The 15,724-nt window shown below is 40.6% G+C and overlaps 1 protein-coding gene across 3 annotated transcripts in view; it reads right to left on the bottom strand.

The window, feature by feature from the left end:
* LOC124619381 (neutral and basic amino acid transport protein rBAT-like) overlaps positions 1-9,960 on the bottom strand; it is an 84,065-nt gene extending 74,105 nt beyond the window's left edge. For 2 of the 3 annotated variants that reach the window (XM_047145717.1, XM_047145720.1), the window contains exon 1: positions 9,828-9,960. The gene's annotated coding sequence lies outside the window, so the exon portion shown is untranslated. The remainder of the gene's footprint in view (positions 1-9,827) is intronic. The other variant, XM_047145719.1, reaches the window with a different exon arrangement.
* Between the last annotated feature and the right edge of the window lie 5,764 nt (positions 9,961-15,724).

Raw genomic sequence — 15,724 nt, 5'->3', positions numbered from 1 at the left:
TGACATGAGTGAATGGGCTGCTAAAAAAAAATCATGTTTATGAATTCCAGAACCATCAAGTTGACAAAAGGAAGCAGCATCACATAAATTTCCAGTCACATTTATTTCTATTTCTTTATTTAGTACCCAGTTATCACACTCATGATATAAGACTTGTCAAAGTATAAGGTAGTATAAAATTTTATATAGAAGCAGATACAAAAAACAGGTACATATAAGTTGTAATATTACATCTAGAGTAGTAGCTTTCTGATCAATACATATTGATTCATTGTTATTCCACTTAATTAATCAAAAGAAAATAGAACTTTACGTAAAACACACACACACACACACACACACACACACACACACATACAGAGAGAGAGAGAGAGAAAAGACACATAGCTGAAAGATTGTTGACACATCTTGATTGACTGTTATAAAGTAACTAATATAACACCAGAATCAACTGTAAGGTGAGGGTAAGCAAGTGGGTAAATATGCTGTGGGTCCCTGGTCACTCAGGAATTAGAGGTAACGAACAACCTGATACACTGACCAGGGCACGGACGAAGAATTTATTTGTTGAGCCAGAACCTTTCCCGTTACTCAGGCGATAGTAAAATCTAAACTATGCAGCACAAAGAATATTGATCTAAGATCATGAAACATGAACATGGCAATATAATGAAGGTGTGTTTTAAGAGAAGTTTTGAAATTTGCAGATTGAACAAAAGGCAGACAAACTAACGCAGGTCTAATGATTGGCCATGGGAACTTCAGGTAAACACCTCCCCATGATGTGTATAGTGAAAGAAGCCACTATGTGCAAACTATGTGGTGTGGGAGATGACATTACACCACATTTAATACTCCAATGTGAAGCACAGGAGGTTAAAACACACAAAATATTTGGATATTTCGGTCATTACACTCTGAAGGGACTGTTTTTAACAATGATCTAGTAAAGGATCTCTTACTACTCCTCAGGAATATTGTCTGGTTGTACTAGAATAACAGGGGGACAAACTACGCAATTAACTTAGTTTCGGAACTGGTAACAGGGGTGTAAGACCATTGTTGTTTTGTCTCAGCAATGAAATCAAATAAAAGTAAACAATATTCTAGTTAATATGGCAAGAAAAGTTCTGGCAGAACTTAAAAAATGTAGGAGTAAAGGAGATCACTCACCAAATAGTTGAGGCTCTGAGTCATTAACAGGCACACAAAAAAGAAAGAAAATTTTGCTAGCTTTCGGACGAATCCTACAACAAGGTAGTCCGCCCACGGCAGCCAGAGGTAATGGTCATGTATGTGTGAATCGTACTTGTGTGAACATGTGTTTTAGCACTTTCATCTTCAGAAGAAGGCCTTTCAGCCGAAAGTTAACGTGTATAACACTCTTTTAATTGTGCCTATCTGTGACTCAGTGTCTCATCTATATGATAAGTAGCAATCATGTAAGAATCATAATATTATGAAAAGAATAGTTCCTAATCACCATATAGTTGACCTGCAGAGTCACAGACAGCCACAATAAAAAGACTGCCTGACGAGTAAGCTTTCAGCCAAAAAGGCCTTCATCGGAATTAGATAACATACACAAACACACACTCTCACGCAAACACAACTGATGTCTGCATGTGTGAGTGTGTGTGTGTGTGTGTAAGCAACTATCCTTTTCATAATATTGTCTTTTCATAATATCATAATACCGTTCTGTAACAAGCTAGAGTGATGCGCGCACACGCATGCACGCACACACACACACACACACACACACACACACACACACACACACACACACACAGGCATGCATGCTGCTGTGTCGTCCGAACAAGACACAGCCAGGGCAAAATCACCACAGGCAAAAAGATGCAAGCTGGTGCCAGTGTCATAGAGACTCAACACTTGCGTGAGTTCCACCAGCGCCACAGGCAGTGCTGAGGATGAAGATATCGACTTCACCTCAGCCAACTGCCAGCGAGTACAATCTGCCAATGACCAGACTACAATGGACAGAAGCCTACTCTGAAGATAGAAGAGCAGCTCTCCCCCATTTTGTTATAAATCATCATCCAGGGCTGACTTAGACAGGGAATGCCGTTTAGTGAGCTCTTAGAAGTGAATGGACAGTTGTTGTAAATTGCATTTGCTATGTACTGTGAAGTTGACCTACGATTATTTGCAATTAGCCATTGAGGGCCTTTTCTGTGTTGTATTCCAGACAATGTTGCAGACTTCATATTTCAACTAATCACAAAGATAAGTAAACCATTTTAACTTATTTGTGTCACTTTGTTACTAATTCGTTGGAGTATTGTAGAACTTTCGTTCTCCTATCCTGTTACCTGACCCTGGGGCATAGTTCTGTAATAGTGGCAGGGAGAAATTATCTTAGCAGTGTACTGCACTAGAAGCCATTTCACAAACTCACAAACTTAGCCTACTGTAACAATAGTGGCAACTCGGCCTCCACAACAGTAGCAACGAGGCCTTTAAAAATCTGGCGATGAGGGTTTACAAAACATACACATGACTGTGCCCTCGTGTGGTGCCAGCAGGATGAACAGCACCAGTGCTGGAATTTCATATTCACATCTACGGCCACCATCATATATAAATCAACAGCACTCCAGCAAAAATCAATGCAGATTTATCAGGATCTATGGAAAACAAATCTTTATGAGGTTCAATATGTTCCTATTCTACACGTAATTATACAAGAATTTACATATCAGCTGTTTATCTTTTTAAAGAGAAGTCTATATTTTTCGAAAGGAGGCAAGAGATAATGCAGACTGTGAAAAATGGATGTAATCATCCAGTCAGTGTTTCAGGGTGATGATGGATAGGAATTTGGCAGTGAAAAGGTCTGATGTCTTTTGAAATCAAATGATAAAAATTTGTTATTACAATTCAGTACCCTGAAAAAATGCCTGTGCTAAACATTCAATAGAACATTCATATTCTTTATTCAAAGATTTGCCACATTTGATTAGGTTATGTATTACTTGCACCAAAAGTTATGGAAGAATTTCAGGAGAACTAGGATGCATATGGACAACAAACAGTTTTTGTTGGCTACACCCTGAATATGTTGATGGTGGAGGGCCAATATATTGCACATATTGCAAAACTTACTAGAAAAATTCTGACAGTATTACCAAAATTTGAAAGTAAGTTAGTATCAAATCAAGTAATTTAGGAGGCTGATACTTTTAGCATAGAGAACATCATGGATGTGAGGGGAAGATACAACTTGAACAGTTAAAAAAAAAATTTATATATATATAAAAATCAAAGATGATGAGACTTACCGAACAAAAGCGCTGGCAGGTCGATAGACACACAAACAAACACAAACATACACACAAAATTCAAGCTTTCACAACAAACGGTTGCTTCATCAGGAAAGAGGGAAGGAGAGGGAAAGACAAAAGGATGTGGGTTTTAAGGGAGAGGGTAAGGAGTCATTCCGATCCCGGGAGCGGAAAGACTTACCTTAGGGGGAAAAAAGGACAGGTACGCACTCGCACACACACACATATCCATCCGCACATACACAGACACAAGCAGACATTTGTAAAGGCAAAGAGTTTGGGCAGAGACGTCAGTCGAGGCGGAAGTAAAGAGGCAAAGATGTTGTTGAAAGACAGATGAGGTATGAGCGGCGGCAACTTGAAATTAGCGAAGGTTGAGGCCTGGCGGATAACGAGAAGAGAGGATATACTGAAGGGCAAGTTCCCATCTCCGGAGTTCTGACAGGTTGGTGTTAGTGGGAAGTATCTAGATAACCCGGACGGTGTAACACTGTGCCAAGATGTGCTGGCCGTGCAACAAGGCATGTTTAGCCACAGGGTGATCCTCATTACCAACAAACATTCATGCAAATGGACAGTTTGTTGCTGGTCATTCCCACATAGAAAGCTTCACAGTGTAGGCAGGTCAGTTGGTAAATCACGTGGGTGCTTTCACACGTGGCTCTGCCTTTGATCGTGTACACCTTCCGGGTTACAGGACTGGAGTAGGTGGTGGTGGGAGGGTGCATGGGACAGGTTTTACACTGGGGGCGGTTATGAGGGTAGGAGCCAGAGGGTAGGGAAGGTGGTTTGGTGATTTCATAGGAATAAACTAAGAGGTTACGAAGGTTAGGTGGACGGCGGAAAGACACTCTTGGTGGAGTGGGGAGAATTTCATGAAGGATGGATCTCATTTCAGGGCAGGATTTGAGGAAGTCGTATCCCTGCTGGAGAGCCACATTCAGAGTCTGATCCAGTCCCGGAAAGTATCCTGTCACAAGTGGGGCACTTTTGGGGTTCTTCTGTGGGAGGTTCTGGGTTTGGAGGGATGAGGAAGTGGCTCTGGTTATTTGCTTCTGTACCAGGTCGGGAGGGTAGTTGCGGGACGCGAAAGCTGTTTTCAGGTTGTTGGTGTAATGGTTCAGGGATTCCGGACTGGAGCAGATTTGTTTGCCACGAAGACCTAGGCTGTAGGGAAGGGACCGTTTGATGTGGAATGGGTGGCAGCTGTCATAATGGAGGTACAGTTGCTTGTTGGTGGGTTTGATGTGGACGGATGTGTGAAGCTGACCATTGGACAGATGGAGGTCAACGTCAAGGAAAGTGGCATGGAATTTAGATTAGGACCAGGTGAATCTGATGGAACCAAAGGAGTTGAGGTTGGAGAGGAAGTTGTGGAGTTCTTCTTCACTGTGAGTCCAGATCATGAAGATGTCATCAATAAATCTGTACCAAACTTTGGGTTTGCAGGCCTGGGTAACCAAGAAGGCTTCCTCTAAGCGACCAATGAATAGGTTGGCGTACGAGGGGGCCATCCTGGTACCCATGGCTGTTCCCTTTAATTGTTGGTATGTCTGGCCTTCAAAAGTGAAGAAGTTGTGGGTCAGGATGAAGCTGGCTAAGGTAATGAGGAAAGAGGTTTTAGGTAGGGTGGCAGGTGATCGGCATGAAAGGAAGTGCTCCATCACAGCAAGGCCCTGGACATGCAGAATATTTGTGTATAAGGAAGTTACCTCCGGAAACCACCCTTGTACCTTCATCAAAGACACCAACCACTTTCTCGAACGCCTAGAATCCTTACCCAGTCTGTTACCTCCGGAAACCATCCTTGTACCTTCATCAAAGACACCAACCACTTTCTCGAATGCCTAGAATCCTTACCCAGTCTGTTACCTCCGGAAACCATCCTTGTATCTTCATCAAAGACACCAACCACTTTCTCGAGCACCTAGAATCCTTACCCAGTCTGTTACCTCCGGAAACCATCCTTGTAAACTTCCTTATACACAAATATTCTGCACGTCCAGGGCCTCGCTGCGATGGAGCACTTCCTTTCACGCCGATCAACTGCCACCCTACCTAAAACCTCTTTCCTCATTACCTTAGCCAGCTTCATCCTGACCCACAACTCGTATGCCAACCTATTCATGGGTCGCTTAGAGGAAGCCTTCTTGGTTACCCAGGCCTGCAAACCCAAAGTTTGGTACAGATTTATTGATGACATCTTCATGATCTGGACTCACAGTGAAGAAGAACTCCAAAACTTCCTCTCCAACCTCAACTCCTTTGGTTCCATCAGATTCACCTGGTCCTAATCTAAATTCCATGCCACTTTCCTTGACGTTGACCTCCATCTGTCCAATGGTCAGCTTCACACATCCGTCCACATCAAACCCACCAACAAGCAACTGTACCTACATTATGACAGCTGCCACCCATTCCACATCAAACGGTCCCTTCCCTATAGCCTAGGTCTTCGTGGCAAACAAATCTGCTCCAGTCCGGAATCCCTGAACCATTACACCAACAACCTGAAAACAGCTTTCGCGTCCCGCAACTACCCTCCCGACCTGGTACAGAAGCAAATAACCAGAGCCACTTCCTCATCCCTCCAAACCCAGAACCTCCCACAGAAGAACCCCAAAAGTGCCCCACTTGTGACAGGATACTTTCCGGGACTGGATCAGACTCTGAATGTGGCTCTCCAGCAGGGATACGACTTCCTCAAATCCTGCCCTGAAATGAGATCCATCCTTCATGAAATTCTCCCCACTCCACCAAGAGTGTCTTTCCGCCGTCCACCTAACCTTCGTAACCTCTTAGTTTATTCCTATGAAATCACCAAACCACCTTCCCTACCCTCTGGCTCCTACCCTCATAACCGCCCCCAGTGTAAAACCTGTCCCATGCACCCTCCCACCACCACCTACTCCAGTCCTGTAACCCGGAAGGTGTACACGATCAAAGGCAGAGCCACGTGTGAAAGCACCCACGTGATTTACCAACTGACCTGCCTACACTGTGAAGCTTTCTATGTGGGAATGACCAGCAACAAACTGTCCATTTGCATGAATGTTTGTTGGTAATGAGGATCACCCTGTGGCTAAACATGCCTTGGTGCACGGCCAGCACATCTTGGCACAGTGTTACACCGTCCGTGTTATCTGAATACTTCCCACTAACACCAACCTGTCAGAACTCCAGAGATGGGAACTTGCCCTTCAGTATATCCTCTCTTCTCGTTATCCGCCAGGCCTCAACCTCCACTAATTTCAAGTTGCCGCCGCTCATACCTCACCTGTCTTTCAACAACATCTTTGCCTCTTTACTTCCGCCTCGACTGACATCTCTGCCCAAACTCTTTGCCTTTACAAATGTCTGCTTGTGTCTGTGTATGTGCGGATGGATATGTGTGTGTGTGCGAGTGTATACCTGTCCTTTTTTCCCCCTAAGGTAAGTCTTTCCGCTCCCGGGATCGGAATGACTCCTTACCCTCTCCCTTAAAACCCACATCCTTTCGTCTTTCCCTCTCCTTCCCTCTTTCCTGATGAAGCAACCGTTTGTTGCGAAAGCTTGAATTTTGTGTGTATGTTTGTGTTTGTTTGTGTGTCTATCGACCTGCCAGCGCTTTTGAGAAGATGTGACTAACCAAACGAAAGCGCTGGCAGGTTGATAGACACACAAACAAACACAAACATACACACAAAATTCTAGCTTTCGCAACCAGCGGTTGCTTCATCAGGAAAGAGGGAAGGAGAGGGAAAGACGAAAGGATGTGGGTTTTAAGGGAGAGGGTAAGGAGTCATTCCAATCCCGGGAGCGGAAAGACTTACCTTAGGGGGAAAAAAGGACAGGTATACCCTCGCATACACACACATATCCATCCACACATACACAGACACAAGCAGGTGTGTGTGTGTGTGTGTGTGTGTGTCTATATATATATATATATATATATATATATATATATATATATATATATATATATATATATATATATATATATGGTGGAATAAGGACACCAGATGGAGTAAATGTCCATCATCACTGAAAAAAGAAATTGAAAAGTTGGAAGAGAAGCCTTACATGAACTTTGACAAAATAACAGATAGGATATGATGAATTCTCTAACAAACAGGATTTTCATGCAGAACATGTAGAAAGTGTATCATCACAGATGAGACCTAGTTCTACACAGTTTCAGTCAATGTGATGGTCCTGCTTATAATGGAACGGTCATGTTACACAATGCGGCATACTTTGAGTAGTGTTGAGGACTGGATCTCATTGATGTTTAAACAAAACACACTCTGGTGTGATGTCATCATTTATATAAAGTCTACCATAAGAAGAAAAATATATGGAGCTGTTTAAGGGATTTTATGATAAGATTGGTATGATATGCACACACTTTACGAGTCTTTAAAGCTTAAAATGATCTCCAAAATATTTATATTACGATTCATTTTTTAATACTCAATTTTGGATTAGGCCCACTGTATAACAGGATACATCTCTGTCTGTATTACTGCATTTCTAATGATAATTAGCATCAATGGCTTTCAACAAGACTGAAAATGGAATTCTAGTTTGTGGTACCAACTGCTGGAATTTTTTAAAAATATGATGGAGATAATTCCGTTTTTATGTCACCAGATGGACCATATCATCATCTAATTTAATATGGCAAAAGCAAATTGTCTTAACACCATCTGAGAAATTTGTGCAGATGGTAGAACTAAAAGGTACGACAACTCAATCCACCTATTAAGAAGCAGTAGCATGGTTGACGTATTTGGCTGTAGCGACAATTTTAGAAATTTTGTTGTTGTAAGGTATCTCACAGCTTCTGGAAAAGCCAGAAGATAGTTAATGATTAAACATATCTTAAATCTTACAATACGTCAAAGTGAAAATGATACCCGGGTTTCAGTAACGACCTAGACCTACTAGAGAGCTGAAAATATTTACTTCTGCTGAATATGCCAGTGAACCAACTACTTGCTGTCCTGCAAGCATACTTCTCTTTGAGTACAGCAGTAAACTTTATCAGCAAACTGTGTGGCCTCATCAACAGCTGAAGTTGAGCTTTTAGTTGCCAGTGAAGCTGTAAAAGAAGTCCTATGGATGATTTAACTCTTCAGTGAAACTGCAACACTGGAGGCTGTACGCAGCCATCAAGCTCAGTCAGGTTGGCTGGGAATTATGTGTAACCCAAACACACGAAGTACACTAATGTGGATGTCCACTTTGTACCTACAAGAGCCAGTACTGGAAAGTAAATTACATGTTGAATATGGCAAGTAACATGTAAATTCCATGTTGTAGACATCTACTCAAATGTGTAGCTTATGAACTATGGTTCTGCTTATTTGGTATAGTGTAAATGTCATGGTTTTATGGTGTTAGCAGTGATATGTTTTATGTGTAGCTTATGAACTCTTGTTTTGTTTTGTTTGTTTGGTACCATGTAAATGTCATGTTTTTGCAGTTTTGGCAATGATATTTTTTTAGGTGAAATAGAAGAGCAGAACTTTCTTTACTGCTTATTTGTATCAGATTTTTGTGTGCTAATTATATGGAGTTCCATGTTTTAAAAATTTAAGTGGCATGTCTACACATACAATGGCAAGTAGAAATATTTGAACAATTGACTATATTTGCACATGTGCATAAACTCTGTATTACTAGATGTGTGCTTGGTTATGCTTATACTATGGTATGTCTGGCTTTATTAATACTTTGCATGTTGCTGTAAAATGACAGAAGTTGGTTATATTATGATATTGCTCACGAAGTATCCACAAATCATTAATAATTGTCAGAACTTAATAAGAAAAATAGTAGTTTTTGTTACACTGTTTTCCACAAAGCCTTGCAATGTGCTTATTCCATATTTCCACACTGTACTAACCAAAGGAATAATCTGAAAACTGCAGTGTGACAGCTACACGGGGCACTAAAAAAATCACATAATTTTTCTGGCAATGAGAAATTTCCTTACTAGAATGATAGATCTATGCCTTATTTTATTTCGTGAACTAATCAGGAAGGAATTCAACACATACATGTTTAAAATAAAACTGTGGCCGAATAAGCTATCTTTCGGCTTTTTTTTGGTTTTGTTTTAACACTTAAGTCTTCACTGCGTTACCTAACCCGTAAAACACAATTAAATACTTAACATCACCCAAACGTGAATAAATAAATTCACTGCATTTTTGGACATACCGACGGTTTATTTACGCAATGTGGTCTTTATCTGACAGGTTATGCAATGTGCTTTCTCAAGGATGGGATACAATGTTATTGCCGCAATCGCCATATGATGGCATTAAAAATTAATTACGTAGCTCATTTACTTAAATGTGAGCAGATATTTCTTGTTGAAAGGGATACTTTTTTCGTCATATTACTTATTGCTCTACCGGTAATCCAAAATTCACGTGAACTGAACTGAACTACTGCTGAGTACAAGCTTCTGCTTCGACTGAACACTACTGCTTTCACTTCGGCAACGATTAATTGTTAGTGGTACTCTACCTGTATGACGCCAAAGCTGTTCGTTCCCACCGCTGTGAACACAAGCGGCGTCCTCGTTCTACAATGTGCGGTAGACTGTAGACCTTAATTAGCCCATCACCACTACAGCGCTCACGCGACGCACCCCCTTTATTTTTAGTCGGACAAACTTCGTGAACTCTGAGCTTGCGCAGAAGCGACGGCGAAATCAATACAAGTGAGCGCTTCGTCTGAAATGCCCGCGTAAGCAGAACACAATAATCACAAATGCGCGTACTGAAAACCATCTATATTGTCATTGCATACATATTCTTTTGTTACACGGCCAAAATTACTAATGCTTGATGAAATTCACAGTATAAGCGACACAAATTACGAGTTTTAAAAGTCAAAGCGAACTGTTGGCTATGCTGGGAAAGGGGAATCACAGTCAGGTGTTGAACCACTCAGCGGTATGTGAACACGTACTTTCTGTGGTTTCCATCGAATTTTAACCAGTATATCATACATTTTTTGTTTTCATTTAGGTTGATTTTTTCAGATATTCTCGTTTTTCTTATCATATATGATTTGAGTGCCATACAAATGTTTATAAGAATCGCAAAAAAGAAGGTATATTTCAAGAATGTTCTTTATCGTGACTAAAATCGACAGGCTGTTGTGCATAGCCGAAATGTTTGTTCATGGATATACCCTTCGTCGGCAGTAGTTAATGGAATTCACCCAAACATACGAATAATAATCTTTGTTTACGCATAGATTTGCGATTTTTTCTCGCTCGATTAGGGATGCTGAGTTCCGGTAATGAAACCATTGATTGACCTTCTGCCATAGCGCATTCAGAAATTGAAAATAAAAGGTTAAAGATAATTCACTGATGATAGTGCTTCCCCTTTCATGTATTTTCCTATTTGAAAGTGCAATGTTTATAAAGAAATATACAATAACAAATCCTAGAATCCTCCCCAAAAATGAAAATGTTCATCATCATAATACAAGACAGAAAACTGACTTTCATGTACTCCATACAGAAACCAGTTTGTGCCAGAAAGGAACATTACACCATGGAAAAATTATCTACAATAAACTTCCAAGAGAAATTAAAGTAAAGACTGACGTAAAAAATGTTAAAGCAGCATTAAAAGAATATCTGTTGACACATTGCTTTTATAGCGTGGAAGAGTTCCTCCAAAATCCTCGAGAGGCCAAGTGCTGATTATGCAAATACTGTAACCATTAATACTGGCCTATAAATACATTCAGATGTAATTCTCAAGTTTCTAATGGGGTTCAAGTATAAGTTGTATACCGACTTGCCCAGGATGTGAAGTAAAATTCTGTGAATGTAATTCTCTAGTGTACATGTCAATTCATAGTGTAGAAGAGTTCCTCAAAAATCCTTAGAACTTAAGTGAGGATCATGCAAATACTGTAATCGTTAATATTGGCTTATACATGTATTCAGTTGTAAACTTCAAGTTTCTAATGTGATTTAATTATAACTTACACATTGACTTGCCCAGTATATGAAGTGCTGTAAAATTTTGTGAACATAATTTTCTAGTTTCTAAAGTGTTTTAATTGTAAGATATACTTTGACCTGTCAAATATCTGATGTGCTGTACTGTACATGTAAGATTTACTGGACCAATAAATACAATACAATACAATACAATAGTGAGTATGGTGTGTTGAGTTGGATTTATCCACTGATAGCCACTTTAATGCTAAACGGCAACCAATTTGGGGAAGAAATATTTGCCAAAACCAGAACTGTAAATAATACCAAGTAAAAACAGTACTGCTATATCATAAAAGGTTCTGGGGCCAACATGTTCATTTACTCTCATTCATTCGGTATCCCATTGGAGATACTTTCTGGAGCAACGAATTTAATTTATTTACATCCTAAGGAATGTATAGTACCCTGCCTGAAAGTCCAAGCCAATTAAAAGCTAAATTCTATGCATAGATTCAGTCTATTTCAGTGAAGTGGTGTATAAGAGCCTCTGTGATAGATTCTGCTATTTTAGAGAAGTGGCATATAGTGCTACCTGTTAACAAGAAGTCACTCTGCATCTAATAGTCTGTCGAGGCACGATAACTACCGGTATTGTCACAATCGACAGATGTGGAAATTGTTGCATAGTAGAAAGAAATGATAGGAAAAAACATGTCTACGAATGCCTCGCCATTTGACCCGTAGTAATGTTGCCTGTCACTCAACAATTGTAGAGGAAGAGTGGCAGATCTTGAATGCTCGTGTGGGCATAGGGCAGGAGAATAGGAACAGAGGAGAGAAGTGGTGGGAGCAGTAAATAATGAATAGCGTAGATAGCTATATTGTGGTCATACCTGTCAAGTCAGGCAGAGGTTAAGAGATGCTAGAAGTCTGCTAGCTTTGTTCCTGATCTTTTACAGCTTCAGTGATGTGGAGACTTGAAAAAAAAGTGTGCCAACATGGACAACAGAAGGAGCTGAGGAATGATCTGAAATGAAAGGAACTTTTATTCATTCATATGGTGCATCAATTTTACAGTTGCCAGAGATACAAGATGGAGGACAAATAGAATATTTGTTGGAACAAGATATAGTAATAAAAATAAACTATGTGGATAGCTGATCACTGTGTACATAGTGTTTTCACAACATATTTCTCTCAAGATTTTTGTTATTTGGGGGAAAGGTGAAGTTATGTGATTAATGCAGATTTGGCCTCAGATGCTGATCAACAGAATAAAAAGTGTGTTTCCTTTTAATATTATTAAACACACTGTATTTATTTCAAATAGATACTGGTTGTTTGTTGAAGAATAGGCTGCCCATATTTCTCATCCCATCATGACTTCTGTTCAATTTTTGGCCCACCAGTTGAATGTTTGCCTTGGTTAGTGTGCCATGCTTTGCATATAAGTGTAGTGGTTGACCACATTGATATTCTCTCATTATTTGTATTATTCTTTGTACCATAAGGAAAATTTTCTCTTGGAAGGGGTACAGTATGTTATTGCACAGGCTGTACCATACAAGGGACATTTCATAAATAACACACGCAAATTTTTTTCACTTACACATTTATTTATTAATTATTTTTTCAGTGTCTCTTTACAGTTCTTCAATATAGAGCCCTAACTTCTCTATGACTGATCCCAACATCTCAGAAACTATATTATTCCATCCAGGACTCCACTTCCATTCATCTGTCAAGTGGCTTGGGTAACAGTGATAGAAAGCTCTTCCAGAGAAAGATAATGACATCCATACATAAGTTTTTTCAGCTTTGAGAAGAAGCTGAAGTCTGGGGGACACATGTCAGGGCTGTAGAAAGGATATGGCAACACTTCCCATCTATATTCGTGCAGCTTTCGGGCTACAACGTTGTCAATATGTGGGTGAGCATTATCGTGGAGAATGGGTGGCCCAGCCTTGAGCAACTGAGGTTGGGTATTGTGCATTTTTTGGCACTGGTTTAGCATGAAGATACAATAATGCACTGCTGTGACACTTGTTCCACATGGGACTCTGTCTGACAGGAAGATTTCTTGGTGATCACAAACAAAAATTATCATTTGATTGAGCATGTAGAGGTTTTTTGGATGTGGAGAATCTGAAGGACTACACTTTGGACCGTGGTTTCAATTCTGGTTCAAAGTCTGTAATCTACATTTCATCAATAGTGACAATCTGACACAAGAATCCTTGACCTTCACAGTCAAATCATTGTCTGACCAAGGTTGCAATGTCCAGACATTTATGCTTCTCTTCAGCAGTCAGTGTGGGACCCATCGCACAGAAATTTTTCTCTTCTCCAAATTGGGTGTGAGGATATGGAATACTAATGCTGAGGGAACTCTTGTGGTTACAGAGTTCCTCACAAGTAACACTGTGATCTTCTCCAAGAGCTTCCACCACAAGTGTCGCACTTTATTTATCGGTTGATGTTTTTGGCCTTCTGGGTCTTAGATTGTCATAGGTGCTTGTATGAGCCCACATCCCCCTCCCCCTAAAAACGCCAACACAAAATTGTACTATAGCCCTCTATAAACTCACTACAAACTTCACTGCCACTCTGTGGATTTCTGTTGTGTTTTTGGCTTATAAAGGTTCAATCTTGATGTAAAACCTCTGGTCTTCAACAGTCACAGTAACCAAGTTTCCTGCTGGCTCCATTTCTACCTCTTGCCAATTTTATGTTACAGTGAACAGTGAAAAAACAAAAACATTTGCTTCTTCCTCAAGTTCCCAACTACATCTGGTGGTAATTATCATTGTAGCGTTAAAGAAGCCACAATGATATCAAAGGGTTCTAATGGCTCTGAGCACTATGGGACTTAACATCTGAGGTCATCAGTCCCCTAGAACTTAGAACTACTTAAACCTAACTAACCTAAGGGCATCACACACATCCATGCCCGAGGCAAGATTCGAACCTGCAACTGCAGCGGTCACGCGGTTCCAGACTGAAGTGCCTAGAACCGCTCGGCCACACCGGCCAGCCAGTAATATCAACCTGTGGATTATTTGTGATATGTCCCTTGTAATTAGTTGTGAAAACTGAGAAAGAATGAAAGTATACAATAATAGAATAAAAAAACATTCCAGTAAACACAGGTCTGTAAACGAACTGTTTGCAAGATAATGGTAAATGTGTAGTTCTGCAACGCCACTGAGTATAGTATGAAATATTCTTGTAATCAGTACAGATGTATTTTCGATTAAATCCCCATGTAACTGAGCTCGAATTTCACCTTTGGTGTTCCTTTAGAAGTAATACTGTACCACTTCAGGAATTTACATGTTACAATTTCCTGTACACTCACACCTGTTAGTTAAGATGTTCCAGTATTCAGATGCAATACTGCAGTTGTCTCTGCAGAGACTTATGAATTCTTTCAACCAGTGGTAGATTATATTGTAAATCTTAATAAAACAGCTCCGTTCACTGCTCCGCTTCTCCATCCGTATTAGAGGGGGTGCTGTACACTACACTCTTGGTATGCAACAAATAAACAAACCCACTAAAGGTAACACAAAAAGTACTGAAACATATCTGGTTGGAAATCACAAAGGTGTCTTGCATAATGTGAAATTCCTGTTCAATTATCATATTTACAGATCAATACCACAAGTGGTTCTCAGGTACCAGGTATTGACCCATGCTGAAACAAGCATATTAGTACAGGGTGTAACCACCTTGGGCTGCAATGCGGGCACTGACTCTGGCATCCAGTCTATCATGCAGATGGTGAGTACTGTTCTCTCCTGCTCGACCTCTTCACGTAGTTGTGTAAGAATTGTTGGTTGACGAGTCACATGAGTCATTTCTCGGGAGGAAGGTAGTTCAATACCGTGTCCAGCCATCCTGATTTAGGTCTTCCGCGATTTCCCTAAATTGCTCCAGGCAAATGCCGGGATGGTTCCTTTGAAAGGGCATGGCCGACTTCCATCCCTGCCCTTCCCTAATCTGATGAGACCAATGACCTCGTTGTCTGGTCTCCTCCCTCAAACAACCAACAACCCCCCCCCCCCCCCTACTTCTCGTCCAATTGTATCCCACATGTGCTCAATTTGCGACAAGTCCAGAGGTTGTAGTGGCCAGAGAAGTTGGTGCACTTCTTGCAGAGCACATTGAGTCTTACAGGTAGTAGGTGGGTGAGCATTATCCTTTTGGAACAATACATCACTTTCCTGCTGCAAGAATGGCAAAAGAACAGGCCTAACAATGTTGTGCACATACCAAGCGCTAGTTAGTGTCCCCTGTAGAAACAGCAAAGATGAACAAGAATTGTAGCTTATCGCGCACAGACCAATGTTGGGCCAGTATGGACTCTATGGGACAGCACTCACCAGCTCTACATTTTAGGCACAGTCAACCATCACTTGCATGCGGGCAGAATGTACTTTAATCACTGTAGAAT

The sequence above is a fragment of the Schistocerca americana genome, chromosome 6 (assembly GCF_021461395.2).
Source record: "Schistocerca americana isolate TAMUIC-IGC-003095 chromosome 6, iqSchAmer2.1, whole genome shotgun sequence".
Classification (NCBI taxonomy): Eukaryota; Metazoa; Arthropoda; class Insecta; order Orthoptera; family Acrididae; genus Schistocerca; species Schistocerca americana.
The sequence above is the reverse complement of the archived record's forward strand: the minus strand, read 5'-3'. Positions and strand labels throughout refer to the sequence as shown.